The 13,479-nt window shown below is 48.5% G+C and overlaps 1 long non-coding RNA gene across 1 annotated transcript in view; it reads left to right on the top strand.

Annotated features, from left to right (window-relative positions):
- The window catches only part of LOC130208262 (uncharacterized), a 226,752-nt gene extending 213,817 nt beyond the window's left edge, over positions 1-12,935 (top strand). Inside the window, exon 2 of the long non-coding RNA XR_008834395.1 lies at positions 11,882-12,935. This is a non-coding gene — a long non-coding RNA (uncharacterized LOC130208262). The remainder of the gene's footprint in view (positions 1-11,881) is intronic.
- The last annotated feature ends 544 nt before the right edge of the window (positions 12,936-13,479 follow it).

Raw genomic sequence — 13,479 nt, 5'->3', positions numbered from 1 at the left:
TCAGGTCTGGTTGACTTCATGTAGGTCTTATGGACTTTATTTAGGTCGGGTGGGCTTCATTTAGGTCTGATTGACTTCAGGGACTAGATTCAGGTCTGGTTGACTTCATTCAGGTCGGGTTGACTCCATTTAGGTCTGGTCGACTTCGGTTAGGTCTGGTAGGCTTCATTCAGGTCCGATCGTCTTCATTTAGGTCTTATGGACTATACGCAGGTCCTGTGGACTATACTTAGGTCTGGTGGACTCTATTTAGGCCTGGTTGCCGAGATTTAGGTCAGGTTGACTTTATTCAGGTCTTGTTGACTTCATTCAGGTCTTATAGACTTTATTCAGGTCGGGTGGGCTTCATGCAGGTCTGATTGACTGTATTTAGGTCTGGTGGACGATACTTAGGTCTTGTGGATTAGAGTCAGGTCATGTGGACTATATGTAGGTCTGGGGGACTATATGCAGGGCTTGTTGACTTCATTTAGGTCTTGATTGACTTAATTTAGGTCTGGTTGGCTCCATTTGGGTCGGGTTGACTTCATTTAGGTCTGGTGGACTATATTCGGGTCTTAGACTTCGGTTAAGGCTTGTTTGAATTTAGATTAGATTCCTCCTACCTCCTGGCTCTCCCCTGGGGAGAGGACAGGCAGGTATGCAGACTCGCCTTAAACAGGGGGAGGAAGGGTTCTTGGTGCAATCGTACACCGCCCCTTTCAGTTCTGCTTCTTTTCTTTTTTTCCCCCTCCGGAAAAAAGGGGGGGGGAGGGTAAGACCTAACCATAAAATTAGAACCTGATTAGGCCCACATCCTAGAGAAACAAAAACAAGGGGGACTTGGGTCGAATCTTAAAACTCTGGTCTGGAGGATGATTCTAAAAGGCCTAAAATGGTACGGGTATCCTAAGCTTAATCACTTACCCCAAAATGAGGACGGTTGTGTCTCTCTTGTTGCAGAAAATCGAGGAAACAAAGGAACACGACGATGCCAAGGCCATATACAGCGTTCCAGGCGGAGGTCCGGTTGATGTTTTCCCTGTTGAGGGCACACCACCACTTGGACTATGCCAGAAAGGGGGCCCGGATGGAGGCGGTCCCAAGAGCGTTGGCGCGGGTGAAGGAATATCTGACGGGGGTGGTATGTCCGGCCTCCCCCAGACCAGCGACGGCGGTCCTGTTGGAAGGGGGCGCCGCGCAGTGGCTACACACGAGCCTGCGGATCCTGGAGGGACATTATGTAGCAATGATACAGGAAGTGAGGAGGGACCTGGGGCAGTTTGGGGAAAGAAACCACCAGGAGGCGTGGGAGGTGGCCGTAAAATGGTTAAACCAGAAGTACAAACCGGTGAATCCGGAGGTGTTTCGGGAGGCAAGGGAGGTGGTGAGGGGATTGGGATGGGAGGTGGGTCGTATTCCGGGGGAGCGGATGGAGCCGCCTCCGCCGCCCCCTCCGGTTGAGGTCCTCCCGGTCGGGTTCCCAGTGGTGGGGTCTCCAGGGGTGAGGTCCGGAGGAGTGGGATCGGACGTGGAACAGAGGGAGCAGGCAACACCAGGGAGCTCTCGGGGGGCTATGCGAGGGGGACCTGTGCGGCTGCGAGGTCCTCCCTCCGGATTCTCCAGGGGGGGAGGGGCTCCGCGGATGCGATCGAGGGGGCCGGTTAGGCGGTGGGGGGCGCGGGGTGCTGGGAGGGGAGAGGGTCCGACCCCGCGTTTCCAAAAAAATGATGGATAAAATAAAAGAAAGATGATGATGATTTGGACAAAAAAACAGAAAAAAATAAAAAAGTTTTTTTGCCAAACAAGTCTTGAGGGCGTTTGTTGAAAAATCGGTTGAAAATTGAGCAATTTCAAATAGAATACCTTAAAGAGAACAAATTAGGGCATGACGTCAAAACATTTTATTTGGTGACCCATTCAGACTTTTCATTGGATAAACATAATCCCGGGACTTGCATACCCTGGGAGGGCCAACTCAAGGGAGAGTGTCTAGTGAAGGCCGAAACACTCGAGGAACTTGAGATCCACTACTGATGACTTGTTCCCTTTGGGAAGTCTGAAAAGAAACGGGTGGCCTTCAAATTAGCTTAGGTTGGGGGGGATTAAAATTATTTCTTCAAAATAAATTAATAAAATAGAGGCTCAGGAGATGGATATGTATAGATATATATGTATATCTATACATATATAGATATACATGGACAACAAACCAATGTAGTGACGCAGTAAAACAAACAAAGGTTTACCTGGTGGACGGGTTGGAATTCAAGGCTGTTGGGGGAGAGTTGGGAAGGCCGGCGACGGTGACACGCGGGTTACAGGTTGGGTTTGAATCCCGAGGTTTTTTGAATTTTAGGGTTTGGGTTTCATGGTTTGTATGATGGGATGTTGGGGTTGAAATTGAGGGCCGGTCTCAACTATTTTGTCTGTACCGGACCTCGACCTATATCTGGACCGGATTCCGTTAAAGCACACATTCACGACCGGGGTAGTGGGTGAAAGATCTACCGGACGAGGCATGTCTAAATAATATTCGCTGGCCCGTGCATTTCCTTGGGTCTCCATTAACTTCGAAAGCCTTCGGGTGGACCGGGGGGGGACTCATGAGTAGTTATTTCTCATCTCGGCTAGCCAGTGCCTTCGGACTTTTAGGTGTCAGGCGGGCCACAAGGATCATAGACCCTCCCTCTATTTTATCCTCGCCGTCAGGGGTTGGGGGTTGAATTTTTGGCCCCCCTCTCGGCGGTTTTCAGTTGAATTGGGGGTTTGGGGAGGGGGCTTGGGGCTAACCTGTTCTCCCCCTTCTCCTTTCCCCCGCCACAGATTGGTGGAGAAATTGTGTGAGTGAGGGGATGCATCTGCTGATTCGAGAAGGCCTGATGGTCTTTTGAATGGGTTGATGGAATTTGGGTAGGCCGGGTGCCTGTTTTCTTGACGTTGAGGATGGTTCAGGTTGGGTCGGGAGATGGGGGTTCATGACTGGGGCTGACCGGAAGAGGGTCAGCACCGGACTGGTAGTAAGGGGGTAGGGGTTATTGGTAGCAAATGGAAAGGGATTTAAGTTAGTTCTTGGCAGTTTATAGCGTGGGAGAGAAATGGGGTGGCGGCGAGGTTGGGTACACAATCCAATAGCAGGAAAGCGATGCGTCTGGTTTTAGGTTTACTCAAAGCCCACCACCACCTTGGCAAGGTTAGGAGGGCCTTACAATCAAATAGGGGCCCAGGGGCCGGGAGAACAAGACGGAATTATCTTCCAGTGACTATTTCCCGCCACAACTAAATCGGATCTTTTTACCCTTTTAGGAGGGAGGGCCGTTTTCAGGTCTGGCTGACTAGGTTCAGGTCTGGTTGACTTCATTCAGGTTTTGTTGGCTTCATTCAGGTCTGGTTGACTATATTCAGGTCTGGTGGGCTTCATTCGGGTCTGGTTGACTATATTCAGGTCTGGTGGACTATATTTAGGTCGGGTTGACTTCATTCAGGTCGGGTTAACTATATTTAGGTCGGGTGGACTTTATTTAGGTCTGGTTGGCTTCATTTAGGTCTGGTTGACTAGATGCAGGTCTTGTGGACTATATTTAGGTCTGGTTGACTTCAGTTAGGTCTGGTTGACGATATTCAGGTCTGGTGGACTTCATTCAGGTCTTGTTGATTTCATTCGGGTCTGGTTGACTATATTCAGGTCTGGTTGGCTTCATTTAGGTCTGGTTGACTATATTTAGGTCGGCTGGACTATATTCAGGTCTGGTTGACTGCATTTAGGTCGGGTTGATTATATTCAGGTCTTGTGGACTTCATTCAGGTCTGGTTGGCTTCATTCAGGTCGAGTGGACTAGATTCAGGTCTGGTGGACTATATTTAGGTCTGGTGGACTTCATTCGGGTCTTGTTGACTTCATTTAGGTCTTGCTGACTATATTCAGGTCTGGTTGACTTCATTCAGGTCTGGTTGACTGGATTCAGGTCCGGTTGACTATATTTAGGTCTGGTTGACTATATTTAGGTCTGGTTGACTTCACTTGGGTCTGGTGGATTTGGTGCAGGTCTGGTGGGCTTCATTTAGGTCTGATTGACTTCCGTTAGGGCCTGTGGACGATATTCAGGTCTGGTGGACTAGGTTCAGGTCTGGTTGACTTCATTTAGGTTTGGTTGACTTTATTCAGGTCTGGTTGACTTAATTCAGGTCTGGTTGACTTCATTTAGGTCTGGTTGACTGTATTTGGGTCTGGTTGACTTCACTAAAGTCTCGTTGATGGGATGCAGGTCGGGTGGACTATATTCAGGTCTGATGGACCTCATTCGAGTCTGATGGACTATATTTAGGTCCGGTGGACTTTATTCAGGTCTGGTTGGCTTCATTGAGGTCTGAGTGACTGTATTTAGGTCCTGTTGACTATAGTCAGGCCGGGTGGACTATACTTACGCCGGGTTGACTTCATTTACGTCGGGTTGACTTCGTTTAGGTCTGGTCGGCTTCATTCAGGTCCGGTGGACTTTTATTTAGGTCTTATGGACTATACGTAGGTCTGGGGGACTATAGGTAGGTCTTGTGGACTCTATTTAAGTCTGGGGGCTGATATTTAGGTCAGGTTGACTTTATTCAGGTCTGGTTGACTTCATGTAGGTCTTATGGACTTTATTCAGGTCGGGTGGGCTTCATTTAGGTCTGATTGACTTCAGGGACTGGATTCAGGTCTGGTGGACTTTAGTCAGGTCTGGTTGACTAGATTTAGGTCTGGTTGACTTCATTCAGGTCGGGTTGACTCCATTTAGGTCTGGTCGACTTCGGTTAGGTCTGGTCGACTTCGGTTAGGTCTGGTAGGCTTCATTCAGGTCCGATCGTCTTCATTTAGGTCTTATGGACTATACGCAGGTCCTGTGGACTATACTTAGGTCTGGTGGACTCTATTTAGGCCTGGTTGCCGAGATTTAGGTCAGGTTGACTTTATTCAGGTCTTGTTGACTTCATTCAGGTCTTATAGACTTTATTCAGGTCGGGTGGGCTTCATGCAGGTCTGATTGACTGTATTTAGGTCTGGTGGACGATACTTAGGTCTTGTGGATTAGAGTCAGGTCATGTGGACTATATGTAGGTCTGGGGGACTATATGCAGGGCTTGTTGACTTCATTTAGGTCTTGATTGACTTAATTTAGGTCTGGTTGGCTCCATTTGGGTCGGGTTGACTTCATTTAGGTCTGGTGGACTATATTCGGGTCTTAGACTTCGGTTAAGGCTTGTTTGAATTTAGATTAGATTCCTCCTACCTCCTGGCTCTCCCCTGGGGAGAGGGCAGGCAGGTATGCAGACTCGCCTTAAACAGGGGGAGGAAGGGTTCTTGGTGCAATCGTACACCGCCCCTTTCAGTTCTGCTTTTCTTTTTCCTCCGAAAAAAGGGGGAGGGTAAGACCTAACCATAAAATTAGAACCTGATTAGGCCCACATCCTAGAGAAACAAAAACAACAGGGGGGACTTGGGTCGAATCTTAAAAACTCTGGTCTGGAGGATGATTCTAAAAAGCCTAAAATGATACGGGTATCCTAAGCTGAATCACTTACCCCAAAATGAGGACGGTTGTGTGTCTCTCTTGTTGCAGAAAATCGAGGAAACAAAGAAAGACGACGATGCCAAGGCCGTACACAGCATTCCAGGCAGAGGTCCGTTTGATGTTTTCCCTGTTGAGGGCGCATCACCACTTGGACTACGCCAGGAAGGGGGCCCGGATGGAGGCGGTCCCAAGAGCGTTGGCTCGGGTGAAGGACTATCTGACGGGGGTGGTATGTCCGGCCTCCCCCAGACCAGCGACGGCGGTCCTGTTAGAAGGAGGCGCCGCGCAGTGGCTACACGAGCCTGCGGATCCTGGAGGGACATTATGTAGCAATGATACAGGAAGTGAGGAGGGACCTGGGGCAGTTTGGGGAAAGAAACCACCAGGAGGGTCTGCTAAATGACATGTAATGTAATGTAATGTAATCCGGAGGTGTTTCGGGAGGCAAGGGAGGTGGTGAGGGGATTGGGATGGGAGGTGGGTCGTATTCCGGGGGAGCGGATGGAGCCGCCTCCGCCGCCCCCTCCGGTTGAGGTCCTCCCGGTCGGGTTCCCAGTGGTGGGGTCTCCAGGGGTGAGGTCCGGAGGAGTGGATCGGACGTGGAACAGAGGAGCAGGCAACACCAGGAGCTCGGGGGCTATGCGAGGGGGACCTGTGCGGCTGCGAGGTCCTCCCTCCGGATTCTCCAGGGGAGGCTCATGGATGCGATCGAGGGGGCCGGTTAGGCGGTGGGGGGCGCGGGGTGCTGGGAGGGGAGAGGGTCCGACCCCGCGTTTCCGAAAAAATGATGGATAAAATAAAGATGATGATGATTTGGACAAAAAAACAGAAAATAATAAAAAATGGTTTTTTGCCAAAGAAATCTTGAGGGCGTTTGTTGAAAAATCGGTTGGAAATTGAGCAATTTCAAATAGAATACCTTAGAGAGAATAAATTAGGGCATGACGTCAAAACATTTTATTTGGTGACCCATTCAGACTTTTCATTGGATAAACATAATCCCGGGACTTGCATACCCTGGGAGGGCCAACTCAAGGGAGAGTGTCTAGTGAAGGCTGAAACACTCGAGGAACTTGAGATCCACTACTGATGACTTGTTCCCTTTGGGAAGTCTGAAAAGAAACGGGTGGCCTTCAAATCAGCTTAGGTTGGGGGGGATTACAATTATTTCTTCAAAATAAATTAATAAAACAGAGGCTCAGGAGATGGATATGTATAGATATATATAGATAGATATATACATATATAGATATACATGGACAAACAAACCAATGTAGTGACGCAGTAAAACAAACAAAGGTTTACCTGGTGGACGGGTTGGAATTCAAGGCTGTTGGGGGAGGGTTGGGAAGGCTGGCGACGGCGACACGCGGGTTACAGGTTGGGTTTGAATCCCGAGGTTTTTTGAATTTTATGGTTTGGGTTTCATGGTTTGCATGATGGGATGTTGGGGTTGAAATTGAGGGCCGGTCTCAACTATTTTGTCTGTACCGGACCTCGACCTATATCTGGACCGGATTCCATTAAAGCACACATTCACGACCGGGGTAGTGGGTGAAAGATCTACCGGACGAGGCATGTCTAAATAATATTCGCTGGCCCGTGCATTTCCTTGGGTCTCCATTAACTTCGAAAGCCTTCGGGTGGAACGAGGGGGGACTCATGAGTAGTTATTTCTCATCTCGGCTAGCCAGTGCCTTCGGACTTTTAGGTGTCAGGCGGGCCACAAGGATCATAGACCCTCCCTCTATTTTATCCTCGCCGTCAGGGATGGGGGGTTGAATTTTTTTAGCCCCCCTCTCGGCGGTTTTTAGTTGAATTGGGGGTTTGGGGAGGGGGCTTGGGGCTAACCTGTTCTCCCCCTTCTCCTTTCCCCCGCCACAGATTGGTGGAGAAATTGTGTGAGTGAGGGGATGCATCTGCTGATTCGAGAAGGCCTGATGGTCTTTTGAATGGGTTGATGGAATTTGGGTAGGCCGGGTCGGGTGCCTGTTTTCTTGACGTTGAGGATGGTTCAGGTTGGGTCGGGAGATGGGGGTTCATGACTGGGGCTGACCGGAGGAGGGTCAGCACCGGACTGGTAGTAAGGGGGTAGGGGTTATTGGTAGCAAATGGAAAGGGATTTAAGTTAGTTCTTGGCAGTTTATAGCGTGGGAGAGAAATGGGGTGGCGGCGAGGTTGGGTACACAATCCAATAGCAGGAAAGCGATGCGTCTGGTTTTAGGTTTACTCAAAGCCCACCACCACCTTGGCAAGGTTAGGAGGGGCTTACAATCAAGTAGGGGCCCAGGGGCCGGGAGAACAAGACGGAATTATCTTCCAGTGACTATTCCCCCGCTTACAACTAAATCGGATCTTTTTACCCTTTTAGGAGGGAGGGCCGTTTTCAGGTCTGGCTGACTAGGTTCAGGTCTGGTTGACTTCATTCAGGTTTTGTTGGCTTCATTCAGGTCTGGTTGACTATATTCAGGTCTGGTGGGCTTCATTCGGGTCTGGTTGACTATATTCAGGTCTGGTGGACTATATTTAGGTCGGGTTGACTTCATTCAGGTCGGGTTAACTATATTTAGGTCGGGTGGACTTTATTTAGGTCTGGTTGGCTTCATTTAGGTCTGGTTGACTAGATTCAGGTCTTGTGGACTATATTTAGGTCTGGTTGACTTTAGTTAGGTCTGGTTGACGATATTCAGGTCTGGTGGACTTCATTCAGGTCTTGTTGATTTCATTCGGGTCTGGTTGACTATATTCAGGTCTGGTTGGCTTCATTTAGGTCTGGTTGACTATATTTAGGTCGGGTGGACTATATTCAGGTCTGGTTGACTGCATTTAGGTCGGGTTGATTATATTCAGGTCTTGTGGACTTCATTCAGGTCTGGTTGGCTTCATTCAGGTCGAGTGGACTAGATTCAGGTCTGGTGGACTATATTTAGGTCTGGTTGACTCCAGTTAGGTCTGGTTGACGATATTTAGGTCTGGTGGACTTCATTCGGGTCTTGTTGACTTCATTTAGGTCTTGCTGACTATATTCAGGTCTGGTTGACTTCATTCAGGTCTGGTTGACTGGATTCAGGTCCGGTTGACTATATTTAGGTCTGGTTGACTTCACTTGGGTCTGGTGGATTTGGTGCAGGTCTGGTGGGCTTCATTTAGGTCTGATTGACTTCCGTTAGGGCCTGTGGACGATATTCAGGTCTGGTGGACTAGGTTCAGGTCTGGTTGACTTCATTTAGGTTTGGTTGACTTTATTCAGGTCTGGTTGACTTAATTCAGGTCTGGTTGACTTCATTTAGGTCTGGTTGACTGTATTTGGGTCTGGTTGACTTCACTGAAGTCTTGTTGATGGGATGCAGGTCGGGTGGACTATATTCAGGTCTGATGGACCTCATTCGAGTCTGATGGACTATATTCAGGTCTGGTTGGCTTCATTGAGGTCTGGGTGACTCTATTTAGGTCCTGTTGACTATAGTTAGGCCTGGTGGACTATACTTAGGCCAGGTTGACTTCATTTACGTCTGGTTGACTTCGTTTAGGTCTGGTCGGCTTCATTCAGGTCCGGTGGACTTTATTTAGGTCTTATGGACTATACGTAGGTCTTGGGGACTATAGGTAGGTCTTGTGGCCTCTATTTAAGTCTGGGGGCTGAGATTTAGGTCAGGTTGACTTTATTCAGGTCTGGTTGACTTCATGTAGGTCTTATGGACTTTATTTAGGTCGGGTGGGCTTCATTTAGGTCTGATTGACTTTAGGGACTAGATTCAGGTCTGGTGAACTTGTCAGGTCTGGTTGACTAGATTTAGGTCTGGTTGACTTCATTCAGGTCTGGTTGACTTCGATTAGGTCTGGTAGGCTTCGGTTAGGTCTGGTCGGCTTCATTCAGGTCCGATCGATTTCATTTAGGTCTTGTGGACTATACGCAGGTCTTGTGGACTATACTTAGGTCTGGTGGACTCTATTTAGGCCTGGTTGTCGAGATTTAGGTCAGGTTGACTCTATTCAGGTCTTGTTGACTTCATTCAGGTCTTATAGACTTTATTCAGGTCGGGTGGGCTTCATGCAGGTCTGATTGACTGTATTTAGGTCTGGTGGACGATACTTAGGTCTTGTGGATTAGAGTCAGGTCATGTGGACTATATGTAGGTCTGGGGGACTATATGCAGGGCTTGTTGACTTCATTTAGGTCTTGATTGACTTAATTTAGGTCTGGTTGGCTCCATTTGGGTCGGGTTGACTTCATTTAGGTCTGGTGGACTATATTCGGGTCTTAGACTTCGGTTAAGGCTTGTTTGAATTTAGATTAGATTCCTCCTACCTCCTGGCTCTCCCCTGGGGAGAGGGCAGGCAGGTATGCAGACTCGCCTTAAACAGGGGGAGGAAGGGTTCTTGGTGCAATCGTACACCGCCCCTTTCAGTTCTGCTTTTCTTTTTTTCCCCCTCCGGAAAAAAGGGGGGGGAGGGTAAGACCTAGCCATAAACTTAGAACCTGATTAGGCCCACATCCTAGAGAAACAAAAACAAGGGGGACTTGGGTCGAATCTTAAAACTCTGGTCTGGAGGATGATTCTAAAAGGCCTAAAATGGTACGGGTATCCTAAGCTTAATCACTTACCCCAAAATGAGGACGGTTGTGTCTCTTGTTGCAGAAAATCGAGGAAACAAAGGAACACGACGATGCCAAGGCCATATACAGCGTTCCAGGCGGAGGTCCGGTTGATGTTTTCCCTGTTGAGGGCACACCACCACTTGGACTATGCCAGAAAGGGGGCCCGGATGGAGGCGGTCCCAAGAGCGTTGGCGCGGGTGAAGGAATATCTGACGGGGGTGGTATGTCCGGCCTCCCCCAGACCAGCGACGGCGGTCCTGTTGGAAGGGGGCGCCGCGCAGTGGCTACACACGAGCCTGCGGATCCTGGAGGGACATTATGTAGCAATGATACAGGAAGTGAGGAGGGACCTGGGGCAGTTTGGGGAAAGAAACCACCAGGAGGCGTGGGAGGTGGCCGTAAAATGGTTAAACCAGAAGTACAAACCGGTGAATCCGGAGGTGTTTCGGGAGGCAAGGGAGGTGGTGAGGGGATTGGGATGGGAGGTGGGTCGTATTCCGGGGGAGCGGATGGAGCCGCCTCCGCCGCCCCCTCCGGTTGAGGTCCTCCCGGTCGGGTTCCCAGTGGTGGGGTCTCCAGGGGTGAGGTCCGGAGGAGTGGGATCGGACGTGGAACAGAGGGAGCAGGCAACACCAGGGAGCTCTCGGGGGGCTATGCGAGGGGGACCTGTGCGGCTGCGAGGTCCTCCCTCCGGATTCTCCAGGGGGGGAGGGGCTCCGCGGATGCGATCGAGGGGGCCGGTTAGGCGGTGGGGGGCGCGGGGTGCTGGGAGGGGAGAGGGTCCGACCCCGCGTTTCCAAAAAAATGATGGATAAAATAAAAGAAAGATGATGATGATTTGGACAAAAAAACAGAAAAAAATAAAAAAGTTTTTTTGCCAAACAAGTCTTGAGGGCGTTTGTTGAAAAATCGGTTGAAAATTGAGCAATTTCAAATAGAATACCTTAAAGAGAACAAATTAGGGCATGACGTCAAAACATTTTATTTGGTGACCCATTCAGACTTTTCATTGGATAAACATAATCCCGGGACTTGCATACCCTGGGAGGGCCAACTCAAGGGAGAGTGTCTAGTGAAGGCCGAAACACTCGAGGAACTTGAGATCCACTACTGATGACTTGTTCCCTTTGGGAAGTCTGAAAAGAAACGGGTGGCCTTCAAATTAGCTTAGGTTGGGGGGGATTAAAATTATTTCTTCAAAATAAATTAATAAAATAGAGGCTCAGGAGATGGATATGTATAGATATATATGGATAGATATATATGTATATATATACATATATAGATATACATGGACAACAAACCAATGTAGTGACGCAGTAAAACAAACAAAGGTTTACCTGGTGGACGGGTTGGAATTCAAGGCTGTTGGGGGAGAGTTGGGAAGGCCGGCGACGGTGACACGCGGGTTACAGGTTGGGTTTGAATCCCGAGGTTTTTTGAATTTTAGGGTTTGGGTTTCATGGTTTGTATGATGGGATGTTGGGGTTGAAATTGAGGGCCGGTCTCAACTATTTTGTCTGTACCGGACCTCGACCTATATCTGGACCGGATTCCGTTAAAGCACACATTCACGACCGGGGTAGTGGGTGAAAGATCTACCGGACGAGGCATGTCTAAATAATATTCGCTGGCCCGTGCATTTCCTTGGGTCTCCATTAACTTCGAAAGCCTTCGGGTGGACCGGGGGGGGACTCATGAGTAGTTATTTCTCATCTCGACGCCTCGATAACCACCAACGTTAATCACGGAGTTCCACAAGGTTCTGTGCTTGGACCAATTTTATTTACCTTATACATGCTTCCTTTGGGCAATATTATCAGGAAACACTCCATAAACTTTCATTGTTATGCAGATGACACTCAACTATATTTATCGATAAAACCAGAGGAGAGCAACCAACTCTGTAAAATTCAAGCATGTCTTAAAGACATAAAAACATGGATGACCTGCAACTTCTTGATGTTAAACTCAGACAAAACCGAAGTAATTTTAATCGGCCCTGAGCACCTCAGAGTTCAATTATCTGGTGATGTGGATTCTGTAGACGCCATTGCCCTGGCATCCAACACCACTGTAAAGAATCTTGGCGTTATCTTTGATCAGGACTTGTCCTTTAACTCCCACGTAAAGCAAATCTCAAGGACTGCATTCTTTCATCTACGTAATATTTCAAAAATCAGGCACATCTTGTCTCAAAAGATGCAGAAAAATTGGTTCACGCGTTCGTTACTTGAGACTGGATTACTGCAACTCCTTATTATCAGGCTGCTCTAATAAATCTCTTAGGTCCCTCCAGTTGATCCAGAATGCTGCAGCTCGTGTTCTCACTGAAACTAAGAAAAGAGATCACATCACTCCTGCACTAGCTGCTCTGCACTGGCTCCCAGTAAAATCAAGAATCACTTTTAAAATTCTTCTCTTAACCTACAAAGCCTTGATTGGTGATGCTCCATCATATCTTAAGGAGCTTGTAGTACCATATTGCCCCACTAGAGAGCTACGCTCACTAAATGCGGGACTACTTGTAGTTCCTAGAGTCTTAAAAAGTAGAATGGGAGCCAGAGCCTTTAGTTATCAAGCTCCTCTTTTATGGAACCAGCTTCCACCTTCAGTCCAGGAGGCAGACACAGTCACCTCGTTTAAGTGTAGACTTAAGACCTTCCTCTTTGACAGAGCTTATAGTTAGGGCTGAATCAGGTTTGCCCTGGTCCAGCCCCTTGATATGCTGCTATAGGCTTATAGCTGCCGGGGGACGTTTTAGGATGCACTGAGTACCTATCTCCTCTTTTTTCTCTCCTTAAGGATGAATTTTCATCTCTCAATCACACGTTACTAACTCTGCTTTCTCCCCGGAGTCCTTTTGACTTCACGTCTCATGGGGTCATCGGACCCTATGAGACGGCATAGATCCTATCTGCCTGATGGATCGTCTGGGTCGTGGAATTTCTGCTCCTGACTACGCCACTGTCCTGTTGAGCCTCCGCCCACTGTTGAGCCTCCGCCCACTCCTCCCCACCGCCATCTGCCTGATGGATCGTGGAGGTCTCCATCGTGGAATATGCCTACTATGAACTATTCATACACTGTCATATTCATTGAATGTATTTTAACTCTAAATCTGTCCTTCTGTACACATTACATCTATTGCATCTGTCCATCCTGGAGAGGGATCCTCCTCTGTTGCTCTCCTGCAGGTTTCTTCCCTTTTTTCCCCCTGAAGGGTTATTTGGGAGTTTTTCCTGGTCCGATGTGAGGTTTTGGGGCAGGGATGTCTATGTGTACAGATTGTAAAGCACTCCGAGACAAATTTGTAATATTGGGCTATACAAATAAACTGAATTGAATTGA

Source organism: Pseudoliparis swirei, chromosome 2, assembly GCF_029220125.1.
Source record: "Pseudoliparis swirei isolate HS2019 ecotype Mariana Trench chromosome 2, NWPU_hadal_v1, whole genome shotgun sequence".
Lineage (NCBI taxonomy): Eukaryota > Metazoa > Chordata > Actinopteri > Perciformes > Liparidae > Pseudoliparis > Pseudoliparis swirei.
This window is presented reverse-complemented; position numbering and strand designations above follow the sequence as displayed.